The sequence below is a fragment of the Fringilla coelebs genome, assembly GCF_963513975.1.
Source record: "Fringilla coelebs genome assembly, chromosome: 1".
Classification (NCBI taxonomy): Eukaryota; Metazoa; Chordata; class Aves; order Passeriformes; family Fringillidae; genus Fringilla; species Fringilla coelebs.
Window position 1 is genome coordinate 95,470,249 of NC_140028.1, and position 23,068 is coordinate 95,493,316.

A 23,068-nucleotide genomic window follows, 5' to 3' on the forward strand; every position below is an offset into this window, starting at 1 on the left:
GTTGGTGAAGTGTTTGCTAACAGCAGGGCCCTATGCTGCTTGATCCAGTTTTGCCTATGCGGCAGCTATAGATATTCCAAACTAAAAATCAGATATTTATTGCTCATTCATTCCCGCTGAGACAAGTCTGAAATGAGTCCTTGTATTTGTACTTAGTCCAGCAGTGGAAGAGAATAAAAACAAAAGCCTACTTCTCTGTCACGTTTCCTGTACCCAAATGCAACAAACATGAAGATGTGGAGCTCTTCAAGTAGGAAGGGTTGTGGTTTTCTCTCCTGAAAAAACCCAACCCAACCACAAATAGTGGACAGAAGGCAGAGAAATAATATGCTGAAAAGTGAAAAACAAAGCACATACCCTCCACAGACAAATGGGAAAAAACCATACTTCCCTTTGGAAATTTATTTCACTGTTGGGTTGTTAACAGCTAACAGGACTGAAGCCTTTGCTTACTGTAATCACCAATAAAATTACCTGACTGTGCCATTTTTGAGTAAAAAGGAGACTTTGTTCAGGCCAAAGAAAATCCCCCAAGAGGGATTGGAAATACTTTGTGGACTGTGATTATTTTCATGCACCCATTTGGCGTTTGCTCTACAACTTTTTTTAATTGGCCTTTTTTAATTGATGAAATCAGTGCAACACGATTCTTGTACAAAAATAATTATTTTAATAGATGCGTTGATATAAATTATCTCATTGTAAAATAAAACATGAAGCCATGCCTAATGTCTTTGGATTGTAATTCTGGCATGGTTTAACAATACAATAAATTTAGATTCCAAGGTTTCTGCAATTGTATAAAAATATCCTCGTCACCTAATGTTAAGGCAGAAATTTCCAGTTTAGCTTTGTAGAGTCTGCCTTTACAGTTTGCCAGGAATTGTTTGTCTCCTTGCTGGTACTGTAGAGCCAATATCATGGGATTGAGTCTTGAACTCAGTTAATGAGCTTAATGTTCAAATGTGTTTCAAATTAATGTGTAAATTTGTATATTACTGGGTTGCCCAATTTTGAGACCTACTTATAGGTGAAATTATAACTCCTTCAGCTCTTTCAGAGGATTGGGTCTTGACTGCTGAAATTATTCTACTTGGCTGACAGATTTTCAGTCTTTTCTTTCAATTTCTTTTCCGTTAGAAACTGTGAAATATAACCAAATCCACAGGAGATTTTTACAGTGTGTGTGTTACTCCGTTATTATACTTCCCAATATATTCTCTTCAGTGAACTAAACATTCTCCACTACAGAAAAGAAACAGTGCTTTACAGAACACATTTAGTTTCAACTTTTAACAATTTAGAGCAAGGGAAAAGTAAATTGAAATTACTACTGAATATTTGGCACATTTTTCTATTCAGTTTCCAAGAGGATCCCAAGCTGAAGGAGGAAGGAAGTTAACTGGACACTGAAACATAATCCTGCTTCACTTTTTTATTCATGTCTTTATAATTTCATCATACACATTTATGGCAGCCATGCTCCTGACAACCAGTTTTAAAATTAATTTCTCAGTTTTCATTTTAATGGTAAAAATGGATGGAAATTTCTTGTTTAGCTTGTGAAACAGATTCACTTATGACAAAATGTGTTTTTGCTCAAAAAATGAAGCCCAGCAAAGTATCATCTGGTAAACATATCATCTAAATGTTAAATGCCTCGATCAACATCAGATCCAAATCATGATTGCAAGAAAATGGGATTTTTTTTCAAAGCACACACTGCTTGACTGTTTTCTTTGTACAAAGTGCTCCAGTAGCTACCTTTCTCTTTCTAGAGTTTCCTACATTCCATAGGAATTTCTTCCATTCCTTACATTGATCAATGGACTTACTGTTTAATTTACAGCAGTCTTGCTTCACAGTTTGTGAAAGATGTTTTTCTAGGTGCAGATCTGTTAAAAAAAGGAGCCACTGCCATGTTTTAAATATGTTTTTGTGAAGCAACACTTCATTTGTTCCCAGCATGCTAAGGGTTATAAGAGGCTGTGAGGAGCAAAACTATTTATTTTAGAATCACATTTAATAACTCAGATTTTTAAGCACAGATTTTGCAAATCATATTTAGAAGCAGTCAGAATTTTGTGCTTATTTAATATACTCTCCATGCACACATTTCACAATAAATTGTTATCTAATGCCAGTGAAATAAGTAGATAATGTAGAAATATTTGATTACAGAATAAAAGTAAGTTCTCTTGAAATAATTACATCATTTATGTATCTAAAATGCAAGTTCATTTTTCATTCCCATTTCTTCAATGCGGACAATGGAACTGCTGAAGATAATAAAACCAGATACCTCTTCCTTGGCCTTAGAGTACAAACCCTTCTAACACACTCTGGAATCCAGTGTTATATCAGGGTGGAATGGAGCAACAGAAGAGGATGACACTGCCAGTGCTGCTTTGCAGAACCACCTTCCCAAGAAAGATGATGTTTTGCTTTCAGTTGCCAGGCTATAGGGAGTGCCATGTATACGAACCCATTAGAAGGGTTAAAATACTTATCTCCAAGTAGGCCCATCACATCTAGGAAGTTCAAGGCTAACCAGTCTAAGCCAAAGCTCATTTGATCTAAAAATAATCATAATTTCAATGGCAAGTTGGAATAGATGATCTTCAGAGTTCCTTTCCTTCCAAACTACATTTCCATTATTTTGTTTTACAGGTAGAAAATAATCTTTTGTAGCTGCCATTACTCACTGATAGGTCACTGTGAATATTACTGGGATTTTCTCCACTGTGAGAATGCTGAGACCATATTTCACAAACTTTAATGCCCAAGGAAGTAACAAGACTTAAGAAAAACCTTGGTGGAGCAGAAGAGTTTTAGACAGAATTGAAGAAACCTTTACAAAAAGATTATAGAGAAGCATGTGGTGGTGAGAGGGAGCTGTAAGCCACAAATGCTAGGAAATGGGGTGAATAGGGATTGCAGTGGAAAGGAAACCTGGAAGATGTTGCAGTCTCCTGGAGTGCTGTGAAAATCCAGGCATGGTAAATGCCAAGGCTACTAACACCTAAACATTCATTTGGCTCTGCTTGCCAGGTATTTTCCCTCCTAATAATTAATATGAACATCCTGGAACATGTAGAAGAGCAGCTTGCCAAGTTGTGCTTCTATCAGTTTCAGAAGATACTGGATATTTTCAAGCCTCTTCTCAAGGCATCAGTGGCCTGCAGGATGGTGTGTTTTAGGCTGGTTCAGAATGGTATTTAGGGATGTACCTTTGGGACATCACCCCACAGATGTGAGTACTCTTGTTTCTAAAAGCAGGGACACACTCAAATACTCTCCTGAGCTGTGGCTGTGCCTGTTTTCTTATTCATGATCATTTCATTACTAGAAAAGTAATGTGGAGTTTCCAAAACAAGTCTCGGACCATCAAAACTCGTGGTGTATTTAAAAGGCTGAGCATCTTGGTGCTTTTAAAAAGATGATAAAGTTTTCCTTTGTGGTCTGGTGATATCCTCACTGTTCCTGACAACACAGTTTTGTATTTTCTGGCTAAATTTATATTAAATTCACTTCTTGCAAAGCTTCTTATAGCTAAAGCAAAATAATCCTATCCAACAGCATTACTGTGAAAAGTTAACAGACATCCTACTGACAGGCAGCAGTAACTCCCTCAAAAGTAAAGCTAAGGGCCAAGGGAGTTTTTATTTAAAATGGAAGGAAAAAGCACCTTTGTGTGAAGAGTTAGTAAAATAGATGTTTCTTAGACACAGGTTGTCCAGCTCTGTGATAAGGGGTAATAGTGGATCCAGTTGTCACTGTGCTTCTCACAGAACTGATTTATCCTTGTGTAATTCTTTAATCTGACTGCAACCAGTAGGAAATCTGACTTTTATTTCATCACTCACCATACACACTGTGGAATGGATCATATTTTCCATGCAGCAAGGGAGGGTTTTTTATAATTAACACGCTTGATATGTCTGTATATACTAACAGCACTCTAAGTGATATAGTCCAGAACATTTTGCAGAAGCAAATCATGACAGACTTTAATAGCATTTATGTTAGCTTTTCTTTCACCAATGCTATTATTTTAGAAGGACTGTGGAGTAAAATTTTTCTGTTATCTTGCTGACAGCTTATCAGTCAATATTAGATTTACTAAATGATATGGGATTTTTGCTGGTATACAAGAGATAGTCTTGGAGAGCTATGATCTCAAAAGCCTCAGAATAGATACCCCTCTGTGACCTGTAACAGATAAAATAAAACTGAGCAGATGACCAGGCAAGTATTTTTTTAAAAAAACTATAAATGTTTTAATCCTTGAAACAAGATTAATGAAAGCACATGGAGGAATAAAATTATACAAATGAGGCAAACATTAATAAATACATGCTCTTAAACTAGCAACTCCCAGAATTCCTGCAGAATCTTACTGAAAACATTGCAAAGTATTTTTCCAAACAAGTCTTGATGTTACAATACTCTGACTACTTCTGCACTTTAAGCATATGTTGTCATTTTTGAAAAGCCAGCAGTGAGCCTAGCAAATGTATAGCAAAACTGCTTGGCAAGAATTTACCTTCTTGAGATAAACCAAACTGCCTGTCAGCACCCACCCCGAGCTACTGGGATTTACTATGGAACCTAGCATATGGCAAGGGAGAGACAGGGGCTCTGGGAGATGTCTCAGTGTCTGACTGTGGTATGATTGTTTTAAAAATTATTGAAGGTGCCATAAAAGCTTCTCTCTTCTCCAGGCTGAACTGCCCCAATTCTGTCAGTCCTCATAGGAGAAGTGCTCCATCCCTCTGATCACCTCCATGGCCCTCTTCAGGACACACTCACGAAGGTCTATGTCTTTCTCATACTCAATTTTCTACTTTTGAGTATTCTGGTTGATTGAATATTGTGATTAAATTATGGAAACACTGACAGTGGTATGCCTTTGGTCCATGTATTTTTTGTCTACTTTTTAGTCATCATGGGAATGTTTTCCCTTTGATTACCTGCTTTATGAATAGCTTCTTTTAACAAATACAGCAGTAACAACATCCAAACATCCTGTCCAGGCTTCCTGAATCAAGCTCTATGGCCATTTTAGTATTAAAGAAAAAATATATGTAATTTGCAGTACATGACACATTTATCTCATTTGAATGCAATTAAAATTGTTTGTACAACTTCTTACATAATGTAGAAGGACAAATCAGCTCTTAATTCTTCCAGTTATTTCACACTTCCCATATAAGTCAGCTAAGGGACACAGATAATGACATCTTACAGACTTTTTGTTATCTTTATGCTTCTTATTAATAAAACACAAAGAATCAGTTACTTGGCAAATTTCATGAGGTCGTTTTTCATTGCAGATTCTAGAAATAGAAAAATTCATGACTGGTCAAATAAAATTCCTCTCTAATATTTATAAAATTTTTCATTTAAGACAATTTTTTCTCCTTTCTTCCTCAAGGCTCAAACTTTTATCAGAATTTCTGAAAACAAAATTTAGCAACAAATTCACAATCTCTCCATATAGATGGTTGAAAATGTTTTCTCTGATTTATACCTTTTATGAAAATCCTCTTGATCTTAGCAGTATACATAAGATTCCCAGTCACTAAAAAAAAATGTTTTCTCTGTTATGTGTTTGATGCAGCAGGGAATCCATATTCATCCATGGAATTAATAGCAATTTTTTTAAAGCACTCATAATTATGTTGGACAACCACTAATTGTTGTGCAATGAAGCCATCTTCCCAAGTGTCTTGACACCAATTTTGTCGACACCATTCCTGTGTCTACTGAACATTTCCAGCTCAAGCACAGAATGACTGAACCACTCATTAGTCATAGATTGCAACAGTTTGATCATATTGCAGTCACTAATTGGCAAAGCTGGAAAGAAAATTGGCAGCATTCAGTAAATCCCATCTGCCCTTACTCTTTTCTCTGGCAGTTTCTGTTTTCAAGGCAGTGCTGGGTCTTCATGATGCTACTTTGGCTTTATCACACCATGTGCTGGTTTAGGATCCAAGCTTGCAGAAAACAGCAAAGATTTCAACCCCTCTGGCTCCAGTTTTCCATTGCTTTTGTATTCATTTCAGCATCCAGCTGGCCTGAGTTTTCATCCCCTACAGTAAATACTCCTGCTATTCAGGTCCATAGCTCAGATTTCTTTTTCCTAATTGTTCTGAGGAGGATTTTCATAATGAAGTGAGTTTTTAAAAAGCCTACTGATTAAAGATTTTTAGAAAACATGTGAGTGCCAATGAACTTCTGCCAAAATACAATCTTGCTTCTTTAGATGGGTTTGGCATGCTAAGTAAAATCAAGGACAAAATTGTAACTGATTTTTTCAATTCACGTGGATATCTCAAGTTCAAGGCTTCAGGACAGTTCCATAATACAGAAATCTCCATTTTGTGGCTGACACGGGAGTAGGAATTGGGCTCTCTGGAGTCACAAATGAACTGGGAGATGATGGATCACATTTCCAATGTTAGTAACATTTCATATCTTACAGAATAAGTGGGGGAAAATTATTGAGGAAATGTCAATGTTTCACTTTGCATTAAAAAGAAACCCCAATTATTATTGCTATTGTCTTTTTCAAGAGTATCAGAAATGCCTAAGAAAAGCAAATGTTGACTTTATCTAGAGTCAAATATAGAGAAAGAAGATTCTGCATCTTAATCTCACTTCTGCAGTCTTTCTGTAGTGAAACTTTTAAGTGGGAAAAGCATAAACCTTTTTAAGGAAGGCAAAGTTACAAGTTAAAACCCCTTATTATGTTGAATCATAGCAGGTTTCCCTTGGCCTTGGCACAGTTTCAAATGCAGGATATATCCAGCAGCAAGGATATATCCAGCAGCAATTGGACCAAATTTGGACTGCAGTGGAAGTCAAAGACGTAAATAAAATCCTTAGCACAGCCTCAGCAGGTGCCAGCTGTTTTTCTGCACAAAGGGAGCCATACTCTGTCAGCAACAAAGAAGGCACCCTCTCGCTACCTCACAAGACATCTGTTTGCTTCAGTCTTCAGTGGTGGCTGGTGCCCAAGTCAGAGTGCAAGAAAATGAGTAATTCTGGAGTACACTGTCCACTGGGAAAATTAATCCTTCAAATCTTGCAGAATCCTTATATCTTTTTACTGGTCAGCTTGTTCCTGGAGGAACAAGAGCTGTATTCTTTCCATGTCTTAAATTAAGTCCTTGTTTTAAAGAAAAGTCCTTAAAAAAAAATCATGCTGTTGCATGAATTTTAGCATCTAGTTTATCCAAATTAATGTTCATTTCCTTTAGCAGTAACCCAAGACCATCTGCTGCAACCAAAAATTTTTGGAAGTTGACAGCTATCCGAAGGCAGTTTTCCCTCATTAATCTCTGTAGATCAATGGCTGCCCTCTGTGTCAGACTTGTGTATCTTCACTCTGGATACATGGAGCACATCCCCTCACCAATGTGCTGGTTTATGGCCAGGGGTCAGAGGTGTTACAGAAATGCTCAAGAAAATAAAACTACTTTCTCTATACAACACATTGCAATCAACTATTCTGTAGAAGAGCTACATTCAATTACTGCAAAACTGCCCTCGCTTGGCTGAAATTCAAAACAATCGGGGAAAAAGAAGCCAGTAACAATACTGAGTTCAGAAAGCAGAGGACAGTGTGTTTTGAAATGATCCAGACTTCGAAGTGTCAGTGTTCTACACACACAGAACTATATGTTTGAACAGTTGGCTGTAGCATGAAATGCTTTAATACAGAGAAAGAGCGAGCTGGAAGCAGTTATAAATAGCAATTTCTCTCTGAGCAATGTGGCCATTCCCATATGCTATTCCTAACGTACAGTTTAATAAATCACAGTTACAATGGATTTGGTCAGTACCCTTGGCATGAAAAAAAGACACCATGAACACAGACAAAACTGATCTCTGAAATACGTCAGGTTTTGCAGTTGCCACAAGGCCACTGGGTTTTGTCAGACAGAGTAAAGAGAATTTCAAAACACCTTTATTTTTCTTGTCTGCCTAGAAAGGAGGTTTTCAAGCAGCACATGCCATTGCATCTTTTAAATTTCTGCTGTTGACCATATTAAAACAACAAATGCAAGGCAGCAAAACTAAAACCAAATTATTGTTAATAAGAAGGCAACATGGTTTTCTCTGGACAAAATATCATGCATCTAAGGATAGGTTATGGTACCCCAAAATCATTATGAGTTGCACACAGGTCTCTCTAAGTTTTCTTTTTGGAAGTTATTATATTAGTTACCACATTCATTATTATTTTTAATCACTAAAATGGCATTGAAAATTCAGAAAATATCTGTTTCTCTGCTTTGGCAAATTGGCATATTTTTTCTCAGTGTGTAAGCATAAATAGTCCTGTAAAACTATGATGGAGCAGGGAATCCCAGGATCCAGAAAGATTTCATATCATCACCATCATCATCAGTGACAGAGTAACTTCTGGCTGTGGAAAAGAGGGTGTTTTGCATAGGGACATCTCTAAGATTTTCAATCTCCAAATCATACAATGCCTGTGCTACTGTGGTGTGGGAACCCAGGAAATTCCTCTGGCTGCCCTGGAGGACTTGAGACCCTGTCAGGGGGCTCGGAGACCTTGGCACAGAGCCCAGGATCTGTGTCTCTGATCTTGACCATGGAAAAAACAATTAACAACCTTTATATGAAGAATTACGAGTCAAGAAAGTTTAAGTGGAATGATAGTGGATTTATCACAGGGTGAAAAGTAGATTTTTGAGGTTTTTAGAATGGGGGCTCTGGGTCCCAAGATAGAGGAATTTGGGTGTGCATTGTCTTTTTTCCTTCTTCTTCCTAGCCTCCATCTTCTGGGTGATGGTGGCACTTTTAGATTGGTTGATTAGAAGCTCACTGTGATAAGTGATATCACAAGTGATAGGTATTGGGAAGTTATTGTCAATAATGTGCATGTAGTTTTTAGTATAAAAGGCAAGGCTGCCTCTGAGGCGGTCAGGGTGCCTCAACCCGACCTGCCAGACAGACCTCGGTGGGTTGGAGAAAGAATTTTATAGATAAGAAACAATAAACAACCTTGAGAACGAGAACAGAAGAGTTCTGACTCCTTCTTTGACTGCCAGGCTGGGAAAAAGAGGCTTGTACGTATCTCAGAGTCACTCTGACCAGCAGAGATTCTGAGACTGTGGGGCTTTGCCCTGCAGCACAAACCCTCTCAAGCCTTCCTCCATACCCAGGTGAGACAAAGTTCTAGCAGTGCAAAGTTCAAAAGGCTTCAGGAATATCTCACAGGACCATCTGTTAGGGCTTAGATTTGACCCTTCTGCCATTTCCATCTGACAAGAATTGCTGTCGGCACCATTGCTTCTCTGCAGCAAAGGCACGTAATAGGCATTAATAATGATTAATAATAAGGCAACATTCCGAAGTGAAAGTCTGGAGCAGAAGATCCTGCACTGTAACTACCACTCTTTCTGAGACAATTTTAGACACCATCCAGTATGTCATCACTTCAGCTGTAGTAAAAGCCAGGAGCACCTTTTTTATTCTGTGTCCAGACAGGAAACCAAGACAGTGCTCTCCACTACATGTTAAAATCTGAAGACAACTCAGTAACAAAGAGGTTCACCTCCAGAGCAGGTACAGAAACTTCATTGCTCTGTGGCAGTGTAGGTTTCATGCATTAACATTCCCTGTAAAAAGAGTTTGAAGAAGCCACAGCAGGGCTTTCCCTCCCTCCTTCTTTTGGCCATTGCCTTTGAACTGAAGATCTTGCCTTTGGTCCGTGCCTGTGTTGTGTTGCAGCTGGCTAGTCCATGTCCAGCCAGCCCTGAGTCCTGCTGACTCAGACCCAGAGCTTTACCCAAAAACTTGTATTCCTGGCTTGACTTTCTGGCTTCCTCATCCCTGTGGACTTGTGCAATGATACAGACTCTTGGCTGAACTTGGCTGCCATCAACAAACCTACTCTGATAATTTTGCTTTGTTTCTTTCTGTGGAACCGTGTCCTTGGTGGTGAGGTCACTTGTTCAGAGGTTTGGCTTCCTGCCCCCTGACCACTGCAGAGCAGCCTGCCTTTGGTGCTCTCTGACAGTCTACACCTGCTATCAAGGAAATGAAAACTACAGTAACATCTTCCCAAGTATATATTTAGAGCATAATATATTCATTACATGGCTTCAAAATGAAGAAAAACCATGAATGAAAAAATATATTCATGTAATAGAGCGTCAAAACTTTCTTGTATCAAGAGAAACTTTCTTGTATCTAGAGAAAAATGTGTAATCAGGTTAATAAGAAGAAACAAACAATTTTTTAAGTGCAGCAATTTGTACTCTGCAAAGACAGAATTCAGCCAACTAACTTTTTGTAAGGTGGCATGTGTGTAAAACTTTATATAATGAGAAATACACCTAAGAATTTATTAGTGATTTATATCACAACTAATCCAGATCCAAGTCTCTTCCAGCAGAATGACTTCCAGTTAAAGAAGAACAGATATATTTGTTTCTGAGTTAAAATGAGGAGAAAGCAGTATAGACAATGATAATACAACTGAGTGAGGTTTTACTGCATTTTATGAATTTTGGCCTCTAAGGGAAGAAATATGTGTTTGCTTTCTTGATCTTGCAGCATACTCTTTTTTGTTTATTCAAGCCTTGATCCGACAGGGCTGAGATTAGCTTTTAAGAGCTAAATAAAACACCAGTTTAAGCAAGGACTCATTGTTGGTTTTAAGTTTAAAATATCCATTAATGTTGTGGGTAGAAACCCTTCATAATGTTCAGTGATTATCCTAAATTAGAATGCTACTTTCTGTGACATGCATATAGCAGGAATGACACAGAATAAGAACAATAAATCACAGCTTAGCTCACAGAGTCACTGATATTTTAGGACTCTGGCCCATTTAGGACAGTCTTCTGTGTCTGGATTTTTTTTTAAATTCGAGGCAAGCCTATCAGATAGAGTAGGATAGTTTAAAATAACTAACTCCAGATAACAAATTAGGTCCTGGAAGTAGACAGAAGGGAAATTCTTCTCAATACTCTTCTGTATTGCAAAAATCAAAATATATGCAAACAGGACGAACTGCATCAAAAAAATGCAGCTGCTCCTATGTACTACATTGGTCTTGCTAGTCATATAGTTAATATGACAGCTTTTTATTTTCTGTCTTGAGACACGTGTCCATGCTCAGGTCTATTTTGGTTTGAGAAGTATTTCTTGAAATCAGAGACTTTGTATATTGAGTGTTTATCTAGTGCATGAGTAGAAGGACAATAATTCAGGACCAAATGCCATCACAGTCAGGACAAGAGCAGGTTTGCCCGAGTTACTGCAGAGGTACAGTCTGCCTCTGTCCCAAACAGCTGAAGTTTGTGACTAAAGTCACTGTGATGGGGTCCTTCTGATACTGAGTACAAACAGCTGCAGAGAAGGATGGACCACAGAGTTTGGGGTCAGTGTAGCCTGCCTGACCGTGAGTCCCTGAGAGGTCAGAGAGCAAGAAGGCACATGAATTTCAAAAATCTTTCACCTCTACTCTCCTGGAAAGGGAGGACAGGAGCATTGTTTAAAGAGCCATCAGCAGAACCATGAAGAAAGATGAGAAATCATAAGGTTACAGTAACATATTCCTGTGTTCTGCTCCAAGATTATTTTCCCAAAAGCATTCTGAAGAACTTCAAAACAAAACAAAATGAGAAACAGAAGTGGAAATTGAAAGGGAGGAGGAAAAGGCAAATGGAGAAATAAAAACAGAGAAAGGGAAAAGAGAAAAGGGGAAGAGGGGAAAAGGAAAAAGTGAAAAATGGATTATGAAAAGGCTATATCCTTTGACCTATCTTTAGACAAGCATATGAAGTGGAAAAGGTTAATTTGATTCCATAGGGTTATTGGGTATAAGTATTAACAGCTTATCAGGTCTCTGATTATTCTTAAGCTCACAAACAAGCCTCACAAATAGCAAGGGATTGAGAGCCAAGCACAATCCAGGTCTATTAGCATTAACTATATTCCCTTTCCTCATCTCTGACTGCCCTTTTCTGTGATCACATCACTGAGAATGAGGCTCAGAAACAAATTAATTGTGCAAAACCCAATTTTAAGTTCTCTTTTTAAATATCGCAGGAAAAAATAGTTAGCAAGAGCCCTGCAAAAGTCATCTAATCCAATGTGCTGCTTAATGCAGGGCTATCCTGAAGAATAATGTTGTCAAGAGCCCTATCTAGTCAAGTTTAGAATACTTGTAAGAACAAATCCTCTCACCAACTTCTTCCAGGACTTAACTGCTGCCATGGTGAAGATTTTTTTCCCCACTTGTTCAAACAAAATTTCCTTTGTTACATGTTTTGGCTGCTACTTATTATTTTGCTCTGTTTTATCCTCTAAGAAGAGCCTGCCTCTGTTGTCTCTACCACCATTCAAAAAATGATGATGAGGACCACGCCATCACCTTGCCCAAGAGTGCAAAATTCCTGAGGTACAGGGTGGTTGAAGTTGTTAAGAAAAACACCTAGGATCTGCAAGTCAACAATCATAGAATATTGAACAGGAACAGCTAACAAAATGGTGATACACCAATGAAGTGAGAGAGAGAGAGGCTGTCAGAAATAAGTGCTGTACACTGCAGGCTATTCTAGCTGCCTAACAAAAAGCTTCAGATGAAGAATGCTGTAAGTTTCTAAACTGCAGCAAGACAGGTTCAGTTTGGGAAACCCACAGATAATGTGAATGTGACCCTCAATCTTTAGGCTTTCCCTACAACTTATGAGAAGTATTTTAAGTAAACTGGCAGTTGAGAACTCTTTGTTTCATGTCCATTACAGAGGTAGAGAACCATCTGAAGCCTGTCAAACTGATCCAGTTCCACCTCAGGACAGATAAAGGTGTTATGACCAAGTTCCTCTCCGAACCTTGTGCAGATGCAAGAGGATGTGGAGACAAGTGTTGAGTGTCTCCCTGCCTCTTCTGGTTTCAAAATGCAAAGATTGCTCCTTTTACATACTGTGAATCAAAAATGGAAAGGCTGAAAGAAGTTGGAGGCACACCGTTGTCACAGCCTCCTCAGTAAGGAAATAAACACCACCTGTCAACTTTGATGATGGTGTCATTCTGACAGACTGCTCCACATGAATTTTCCTTCATGATTTCAATCTGCATTGTTTATGTTACACTGATCTAGGTTTAGAAATCCATCCATGAAGAAAACACAGCAGAGCTAAGAATTCAGAAACAGGAAAACCTTTTGTTCATATCAGATAAACATATCACACGCACAGGGATAGTTAATATTTCCAAAATACTTCCATGTAGGCTATGGTACTGTAATTACACACAGAACAGAGGACAAGACAAGGTTTTCATGCAGATAGTCTTGCTTTCCCCATCGTTGTTTCAGGCATTTGTACTAAATAATGTATTTACTATTGTTTGGCTGACTGTATGGGAGCTAAATGAGACAGTAGCTTCTTCTTTTGAATGATCCTAATGGAAATTCTGCAATGTGTCTGGAAACAGTATGTCTTGGAAAAGGACACTTAAGATATGAGTAGCTTCAGTGTATCAGGGGGCTTGTAAGCAAGTATTCATTTAACACTCATACTATAAATACTTGGGAGCATCTCTGTTAACTCCTAGTTGGAGCAGCAGTTTTACCCCCACTTCCTTTTTTTAATGAAAACGTCTTTGTTGAACAAGTCAAAGCTCATGTGGGCAAAGCAGTAACAGAATTGCCACAATTCCATCCCGTCTTTTGGAATTCTGTAAGAGAAGTATAAAAAATGAGCTGCAATACTTCAGGTCAGCAGTGGTTTGTTTATTTTTCCACTGAGGAAGCATCCTTGAAATTTTATGAATGTTTACACTTGCACTGAACACACCACCCCCACTCTCCAATTCATCATATCTCTGGACCAGGATGTTGCCATGTGGTGCTCATTTGTCAGATCTGCATCTTGTGACAGATTTCAGTTTCACTTTAAGTGCATCAGAACAAAAGCATACACCCCCCAAACGCCCTGAAAATCCAACATACAGAAAACCCAACAAAAATACATGTAGAAACAAAGCCTTGATTATATGATAAGGCCACCTTAAGCAGTACTTTGAGTTCAGTCAAGTATTGTTTGGTAAAGACAAACGGAGCTATACACTAATGGCATGCTTTAGAGAACACTGAAAAATAAAACTCTTTCAGGTAAGTGTCTGTACATTAATACCATTTCACTACAATAACTAATAGGTTCTCTTGATCAAGAACCATATTTTTTTCAGCTGAGACAAGTTTCAAAACTAGTATGTCTTTTATAACTTTCCTGTAATCGCATGTGAAAGAAACTAAAGACAGAAATGAAACCATGTGGGTTAAACCACACTCATGGCTAGCCTGAACAGGATGAAATGTTTGCTTGTTTTTTACTGTGAAAAGCATGAAAGGGTTCGAGTCATGTAAACCCACACCCACAAGCACCACAAAGTAGCAGCACGACTGTGGAGCATTCATTACAGATGAGTGGTTCTGCCTTACCAAGTCAAGAGCTGTGCTGGTTTGGCAGAGTGTTGAAACAGATGGAACTGGAACAGCCTTTGGAAAGTTGAAGACTAAGAAAAGCTAAGCCTTTGGCCCTCTGAGAGTAAAAAAGCATCACATTCACAGAAGTGATTCAGTGTATTAAGATGGTCCATAGCTAACCAAAGCAGGATGGCAGAAGTGAAAATCCTTACTGTGCTCCCTCACACCTCCCTCTGTGAGGCAGCCAAAGCACTGGCAAGAAGGATTCCTGATCAATGGATGTTTTGGTGTTAGGAATTCCAAAAATGAGAGGATTCCTAGAAAAGCCTTAGGTTTTGCATAATTTTCCCCACAGTTTGCTTTGTAGACCACCATGTACACATTAATGCCTAATAATTACTCAAGCCACCAGCACATTTGTTTCAATTATCCACAACAACTCTTTTACACCTGAAGATTTATCTTCTCATGCAACATGGCAGTGCTGAGACAGGCATCTTCCATGGGACAGAAAGAAACCCAGGGACAAGCAGCAACAACTCTAAATTCATACATTTCAAGAAATATTGTACCTGCAGTGTGTGCTTGAGAGCTGTTAGTTATCAAATTAAGACATCAAACATACCATGATACAGTGCATATGCATAATGGTGGGGAAAAAAGGGCTTGATACATACTGTCACCTGGTTTCATTTCTTTGGTATTGTCAAAGAGGAGAAAATAATAAATTTAGAAAAGCTATACAGTTCTTTTTCAACCTCAAACAGACCTGCTCTTTCTAATTGCCTGTTTTTTCCCATGGGATGGCTCACAGCTCAAGTGTTGTGGTTCAAATTTATTTTATTGATTCCTTGTTAAATGATTCATTCTGTTGTACCCCCATGTTCTCCCCAAGCTGGTTTACCCCTGGGTTTTACCCTCCCTCAAAGCTGACCTTCATGCCATTCCCCACCCCTCGTTCCAGCTCTTTCCCTGCCTGTCAAGGCATCCCAGCCCTTGATTCCCAAACCTTCTCTGCCACTTAAACCTCGGGCCAATCCCTGTCTGCAGCACCCCTTTGGAATTCCCTGACTCCTGGAAGCCCCATTGGCCCATGTGAGCCATCCTCTCCACCCTCCCACCCCAACTGATCCCAGACCCTCGATGTAATCCCCTCACTGCTCCCCTGAGGATTCCCTGTTGGTTAGCTGTTTTCATCCACCCCCTGACCTGTTTCTAAACAAAACCCCTTGCACAGGAGTGCCCCGGGCTCTTTGTGTCTGATCTCTTTAGCTGGAGTAAGTCCTGGAGAAAGGAGAGCTTCCTCCTTTCTCCTCTGCCTGGTCCCTGTCATGGCTTGTGTGTGGCTCTAAAGGTTCTGCCTCTGGTGAATCCCCATACCGAGGCAGTTCCCCCTCCTGGCGTTGAGTCGGAGTCCTCAGAGCCAGCCTGGGCTCTGGCAGCCCCGGCACTCAAGCTGTAAAATTTTTGAAGGGATCACTCTTGGTTATGGGAGCGGGTTGTAGATGAGATGTTCAGGGTTCAGTCACATCGCCCATGCTGTGAATGAGGAGGTTAAGGAGCTCAGTGTGCCCCACAGAGCAGTGCACTGATGGAGCGGAAGCTGGCACCCAGTGCCTGCACTTCATACCGCTGGTTACACCCCTTGGAGCACGGGTGGCTCACACTGTTGTCAATGCACATCTCTGCCCACTCATCTCATCCTTACCTCAAGAGTTTATTTATGTGGGTGTTAAGGAGATAGTGCTGAAAGTCTTAAACAAGACCACAAATATCAGCTGTCTTTTCCTTACACACTGAGCTGGTCATTTCATTGCTTAAGGCTATGAGATTCCCGGGCAAGATTTTCCCCTTCCCACTTTTGTGCTGACTACTACGAATCACCCTGTTCTTACTAGAATGTTTTCCACAATTATGTGTTCCCACACCTTCCCAGGAGCTGAGGTCAGCTGCTCAGCCTGCAGATCCCCAGGTCCTGCTCCTTGCTCTTCCTGAAAATAGGAGTGACACTGGATTTCTTTCCATTCATAGGATCTTCTGATCACCACAGTCTTGCAAAGATTGTATTCCGGAGTTCTATCTCAATGATATCAGCCAGTTAGATGAGCCCTCACAGATGTGTCTCATGAGGTCCTGTAAACTTGCAGCTATCCAACTGATTTCAATGTCCCTTCTCTCAGTCTGCCTCAATGGAGGACTTGAATTCATGCCTTCAGATTTTCCCGGTTGGCTCAGGGGCTTAATTTCCTGGAGGGAAATCTTTTCGTTGCCCCATTTAATTTTTCAGCAGATCCACATTATCTCTTAATCTTTTTTTTTTTTTTTTTTTTGCTGCTGGCATACCTGTAAAAGCCTTTCTTGTTGCTCTTCTCTTCCCTTGCTGAATTTAATTCCAAATGGGTTTTGACTTTCCTGAGCTCATTCCCATGCTCTCAGACAGTGTCGCTATATTTTTGCCACGCTACCTGACCCTGTTTCCAGCTCTCATATGTTTCATTTCACTGTTTGAGTGTTCTTATATGAAGTACCATCAGAGATGAATCAGAGCATGGATGTCACACAGGTTTATGTTTTGAAACTGTTTTTCAGCAAACCCCAGTTACAGGCTATTCAAAATATCCCAGCTTATAGGAAATTTTGAAGCATGTCTCGGAGCACTATTCTTTCCTCTCAAGAGTCATCCACTTACTCTTTAGCAGGCAGCACTAAATTTAAAATTATTTCTGGGTGGGTTCTGTTCTTCTTGAGTTAGGTTGTGTGTGTCACTTGCAAGAAGGGCAGCGAGTATAAAATGCAATGAGTAATGACAGATGCTATAACGCCCTCTTGGCCACCAACCACCAAAAAAGTAGAGAGAAAAATCAAAAGCTATATTCAGCTTTCCAAAGAAGCAGAGCCAGACATCATGGCTATGTACAGAACTCTGATTTCCCAGTTCAGAGGAAGGTATGTTACAAATAGGACTGGAATTCAATGCTACCTGAGCAGTTATAAGTAACTCTTCACAGCAAGAAGTGGATTCAGTGGCAGCAGAGGAAGTAGACACAGTATCATAAAACCCAAGAGGTTCCCAAATATAGAATGAACTGGTTGAAGCCCTTACTGGTTAATATTTTGTGTTCTGTACTAAAGATGAAGCGAAAGACCATGAGTGATGGGGCAGTTGATATTCAAATCTCATTGCTGAATCACTGTTACCAGATTTAGGCTTCCAGCAATTGAATGTTTAGAATAAAACACATTTGAATGCCCCCAGAAAACCCTGGTTCTTCTCAGAACCCTTCAGGAAAACTTGGTACAGACCCCAGTTCTTCTCAGACTGGGCTGTAAGGCAGCCACAAATGATTTTAAACACTGCAATTATTTTTCAGGACACATTCAGCTCCGCCAGTTGCTTTTTCCAAGGTTTTCTGACCCGAAAGTATCCTGAATAATACATCTGTTATTCCACGCTGCTCATGTGCAAATACATGAAAACTGAGGTTTGCTCGTTTTACTGATTCTTTGGGAGAATTCTACCTGTATTTGACTCTCTGCAACATTTATGAATTTTTAGGTTTGGGAGCAGGAGCTGTGAGAGGTGGGAAGGTTTCATGAAGAGAATTAACCACAGTCTAAATTGCTGTTTGATTTTGTTGTTTAATGAACCTGCTGTAATCGTGTGGGTTGGCCAAATGGGAAAAGATTGTTTGAGGACTTAAAATTAATGATGATAAATAGACATACTCTCTTCAATAGTTACCATTAATGACAGCCTAAATAAAGCAATCAGAATTCACCGAACTGTAAAATTGACTGTCTTTCTAGCCAAGGCACACTTGCATAAATTGGCAAAGGTACTGCATGAATTTGGTCAAGTGTGAGACACCACTACAAGAAAAACAAAACTGATCCATGGCTAACACAGCCAAGGAAAGGGAAAGAAATCTCAACCAAAGGGACAGACATCTTCCAAAACAAGCATTTGATCTCATAATTAACGTTAGAATTAGAAATGTGTTCTTTGGAACCCTTTGAATATACCAAACGTAAGTAATACAGTCAAATCTTTCCTCCTGATGCTCATGAAATGATCCTTCAAATCTAAATGCAAGTGGCAAACACAAGCACAAATGTGATTTTGAGTTCTATTCAAGATCATGGAAACAAGGGCTCGCTCCAGACTGCTAGTGTGCCCAAGGACGCCTCCAGAGAGGAAATGAAGCCAGTCATTATAACACTATATCCACCCCAGCTGGTTTCCTCTTCTGAGGCCCCAAATAAAGAGCTAAAAAATGTCTTCTGTTGCCTGGTGGAGTGGCTTAGGAAGCATGTAGTTTATTGTCCAAGAGAATTAACATGTAGAGAGTGTTACATAGAAAAAGAATCCATTTAGAAAAGTGACAGAATGGAACAAATTTTCTAAGTCAGGTTTGTTCTACTGGTGTTATCTGTCTCTTTGGCTACTGAAAGAGATGACCCCAACTGAAACAAAGTGATTTTCTATTGTAAATTACTGTGTTCTGCATGGAAAGTCTTTTTATCAACTATGAAATCAGGCTCAGCTCCACATTGAAAACATGCACAACAGCTGGTTACAGCTTGAAGACGTGCCTGAAGGATCACAGTGGCTCATTCAATTTAGGCTCAATTGCAGTTTGATGATGTCCAAATGCTCATTCTGCTACAAGAGGATTGCAATGCCATCTGAGTTCTCTTTAAGGATGACTGTGCTTTATTATCACTGTAATTGTGTCCTGCCTTTGGAAAGAATGGACTGAGCCATCCTCATCACACGTGTGATTGCACACATTTGACACTCAGAGCACATACAGTAATTACTTGGTAGGAACAAGATTTTGGATGCATAGACAAGTTTGTTTACACTCATGATGTCAGTTTGCTGTGAAGAGAAGTTCCGGTTCTCTGCTTGTAAGAATCACACCAGCTGATCATCAGCCAATGAAAGTCAATAATTCACAATTCCTCCATTAAACTCAGCAGGTCAGGAGTGCAAAGTTTATGTCAACAGCCTAATGACAGCCTCTGTGTACAGAGGGCCAATGAAAGAGACAAATATTTACTTTATGTAAACTATAGCTAAGCATGTTACTTAGGCCAAGAAAGAGCTGTTCAGCTTGGCTAATAATAAAACCCAGATGTCAATGAGAAATTTGTAAAGCTTCTTTTAGAGCTCATAAACGTAACATAAACTGCAGAACCACACACATTTAAACATTTTGAAAATATTTTTTTAAAATGCAGGCACTGATTTGACTGTAAAGAACTGAGAAACACTGATAAATGCCTAGATAGCCTACAAAAATAAATGTCACTTCTGCAAGAAGCTAGAGCAAGTCATAGGGAGGAGTCTAGCAGGGCTAGCATTGAGATTTGCTAACTTTATATCTGTCCACAGTTTGGGTGTCAGCATGTTCAAAGCTTTGCTCTGACTACCTTCAGTTCACTAGCTTAATTTGTTGTTGAAGAAGCAAAACATGTTAAAAGCAGCCAGGGTAATTAGTGTAAATCAAGATACATTATCAAGCATAATTAAGGGCCAAGTACATGCACTGCAAGGCAGTACCAGGCAAATAGGACAGACCACACTTTTATGAACAAATAGATACATGCTTAATTGTCAATTGAACAAAAGAGAAGTGATGAGGTAATTCATTAAGACACCAACATATCTTCAGTCCTCCTGCACAAACCCAAGAAGAATAGGGTACTGTATTTGCAAAATTTTTGTGAACACAAGAGAAAAACTACAAATGGCTCAAATAACACTCCATTTGGGTGAAGAGAAAGAAAGCATTTTATTTCTTACCTGTTTGCACATGTGCAGTGCTAGCTGCAGTGAAATGGACTAAAAACTTTCAACAGAGATAGTAAAACTCAGCATTCTAACTCAGAGAAACTGCTGAGATTTCAGAACTCCTGTTCAGTTTCACTCTGAAGCAAGGTCACATTATTTCTCAAAAGTTTTGTTGAAGTAATGACCAAATCCCAACAATTTGCAGACCATGCAGCAGAATTTTAAAGTTCTGAACCAAATATTTCAAAATTTTAAATATTTGTTTCACAACCTGTTGTTCATTACTTCAAATATAAGTTTTTATATACTTTCTTTTTTTTAATTTGCTGTTTTATTTTACCATGAAAGCAGTAGCCAGAAATTCTAGGACTTGGAAATGAAAGCAACTCTTCTACTAAAAGACCAAACATCTCACAAGTTTGCTGAACAGCTAAAGTAGAGCCCAGAAGTTCTCAAAGAATTTCAAAGACTGTCATCTGAATGACAACTTCCCATCATTCTTCCCTGCCTCCTCCCCTTTTTCTATGTAGGAAATAATCATAACTACACAATTTCCTCAAAATAAACCAGATTTGGTCAAAGCATGGTTCCTGATAGGAAACCGATGAAGATTTTCTTACTAGTCTTTCTAGTGTCTCTCACAAAGTCATAAAAGATCTCAAGCCCTCTGCTGGACATCTGCTGAGGCTTTTGTTTTATTCAGCACTCTCAACCCTGCTCCACAATTCAGTGCTCCCCTGGGGAAAAGTAGAGGACAAAGATGGTGAAGGCAAAGATGGCAAATTTTTCTAAAATCTGAAGGTCACTGCTTTGTTTTCAGGTTTGTAAAAAATGAGTTACCCCTTCCCCATCCCTCAGTGAATAGTTCAATCCCTGAACAATTTTCTTGCCATTATTTAACCAACTCAAGAACATCTCAAGGTATTTTTTCCTTTTTTCATGTAGCCAGCACAATGGTACAACAGAAGGCACCTGTGCTGTTCTTCTAAACTCCACTTACTCATTCACAGTTTCTATTTAATTCAAAAGAGTTTAGAGATACCCATCTGTGCTATGGGTAGATAGAGTAGAGCTTGGCTCAGAAAAGCAGTACAGCATTAGTCACAGGGCTGGAGAATCCTGGAAAGCAGTAACCTAGAAGGAGCCAGTGACCAAAAGGACACTGGATGAAGCATACATTTAGCAGCAAGAGGCCTGAATACCAGAGGGACAATTCATCACTCTGCGTCTCCAAGCATTTTCATCTTAAATACACAGTTTATTTCTGGGCACTCTACTGCTGAAAGGAGCTTGAGAGAAAGGAAAATGAGGTTATTTCTCCAGAAGTTAGACTGAAAGGTTTAAAGTATGAAACTCTTAAGTTGCAGGTAGAATTTCTATTAGTCATGTATTTGCAGCACCAGAAGGAGAGGAATATTATTTCTGTCTCTGGCATTCAACACCTGATTTCAGAAGATGAAATAATTTAAATCAAGCGTTAGGAAAAGGTGCTGTGTAATGGAAAGCATGAGACCCCCATTATGTCAAGCCCTTAAAAATCATATGTGAAAAAATTTAGTAAACATCTGGGAACAGGAACTCTTGTATTAACAGATAAATGAGTAGGGAATATAAGGCCAAGACAATCATGATGGAACATATTCCCAGAGCAGTGTCTAAGTCTCCAGGGATCTTAGGACACTTCCATAACCTCCCTTGGTCTTCATTCATGGTACAGTTAGAAGCCCTTCCAGCAGCAGTAAAATTCCAAACTGGAAGAAACTGTCCAGAAACAACACTACTTTTGACATCTGATCTGACTTTCACATGTAGGAGATTTAAAAAACCCAGAACTTCAGGTAATAGAAACAAGCATAGATCCACCAAAGAAGAAGTTGTGTGTCAAGAAAATATTTGCAGGTTTTGTCACTTTACTTGCAGCTCTAATGATCTTCTGATTATTTACTTGTGTTTGCCAAAATTTGGTTCTCTCCTGTCCAGATCTCTCTCATGGACTGTCATTCATCAGCTCAAGAAAAACACTTTTTCCTGATGCCACAGATCTGTCTCCAGCGGATAGACAATATATTATATATCAGACACCATTTAGATATACATTTCTTAATTCTAAGAGCCGGTTCCTGTTTGTTTCCTTAATTAATTACTTGTACAGCATTACATATTTCTCATCTGTACTGATAGCATTTTTTAGTGATAACTAATCTGTGGGTTTCTCTCCTACTGAAATAACTACCTGGGGCTTTGGCTTTTAGATGCCAAAGTGTCAGTGATCTGTGACAGTGTCAATTAAAAGGGAAAAACCATTGAGTAACATTAAAGTCTTCATGTGTGGTATCCACTTCCCATCAATACTTTCTAATACTCCTATCACACAGTTATCTAGAGGTCATTTGCATAACAAATGCCAGCTAGTTTTGCAAGAGAGTTAAAAAAGCTTTTGGTGTAAATATCACCATTCCTAATGGCAGAGTAAGACGTGGAACTTTTTCTCAAAATTGCATGTAAACTTTTAGATCAGTGTTCTCTCTCACTAGTTAAATGTAAGGCTGCGCCTTCCGGAGATGCTGAGGAATTTGGCTGTGTTACAAGAACGTATGATCTGAAATTACAAAAAGACTTTTCACTGAAAGTCCATGAAGACTGGACTGGTAAAATGAAACATTTAACTCAAGAGATTAGAAAATCCCAGTTTGTTCAGACTTTTACCAGGAGAAATCTCTATGCACTGGAAGGAGCATCACATCTATGTCTTTGCACTCACACCATGCCTGGCACATTCCTCATACGCC

General features: G+C 39.1%; 1 protein-coding gene across 1 annotated transcript in view; it reads right to left on the bottom strand.

Moving 5' to 3' along the window:
* The window catches only part of LOC311154451 (collagen alpha-1(XV) chain-like), a gene marked incomplete at both ends in the record, with an annotated part of 133,419 nt that overhangs the window by 91,378 nt on the left and 18,973 nt on the right, over window positions 1-23,068 (bottom strand). The gene's annotated exons all lie outside the window — the stretch shown is intronic.